Source organism: Cebus imitator, unplaced genomic scaffold, assembly GCF_001604975.1.
Source record: "Cebus imitator isolate Cc_AM_T3 unplaced genomic scaffold, Cebus_imitator-1.0 Scaffold445, whole genome shotgun sequence".
NCBI lineage: Eukaryota > Metazoa > Chordata > Mammalia > Primates > Cebidae > Cebus > Cebus imitator.
This window is the reverse complement of record NW_016107760.1, coordinates 351,977-352,747: the sequence shown is the minus strand read 5'-3', so window position 1 is coordinate 352,747 and position 771 is coordinate 351,977.

The following is a 771-nucleotide window of genomic DNA, read 5'->3' as shown; positions in this document are numbered from 1 at the left end:
GGCTTCACCATGATGGCCAGGCTAGTCTCGAACTCCTGACCTTGTGGTGTTCCTGCCTCGGCCTCCCAAACTGCCGGGATTACAGGCGTGAGCCACCGCGCCTGGCCCAAACTGTTTTTAAAAAGTTCAAAAGGTGATACATGCTGTAAAGAAAATAAAACAGGCCAGGTGTAGTGGCTTACGTCTGTAATCCCAGTACTTTGGGAGGCCGAGGTGGGAGGATCACTTGAGGTCAGGAGTTTGATTCCAGCCTGGCCAACATGGTGAATCTCATCTCTATTAAAAAAAAAAAAATGGCCTGGGTTGGTGGCACGTGGTTGTAGTCCCAGCTACCCCAGAGGCTGAGGCAGGAGAATTGCTTGAACCCCGGAGGTGGAGGTCACAGTGAGCTGAGATCGTGCCAGTACACTCCAGCCTGGACAATAGAGTGACACTCCATCTCAAAATTAATAATAATAATAAATAGGGGCGTGCAAAGGCAAATAGGGGGGAACACTAGATGGGGAGTCAGGTGGCTTAAATTCTCATCTCATCATTGCCAACAACTATCTCTGCAGCCCTCGGCAAGTCACTTCACCTCTCTGGCCTTATTTTTCTCACTCATACAATCATGACTTGAATTTATAATCTCTAACCTTCCTTCTTAGTATTGTATTCTTTGATTTGCCGGTTCAGAGACTAACATTACCTCAATAAACATGAATGCCCATCATAAAGAAAGACAAACATGGAAATAAGGAATTCTGAAACTGAAAAGTGCTTTTATCTTCT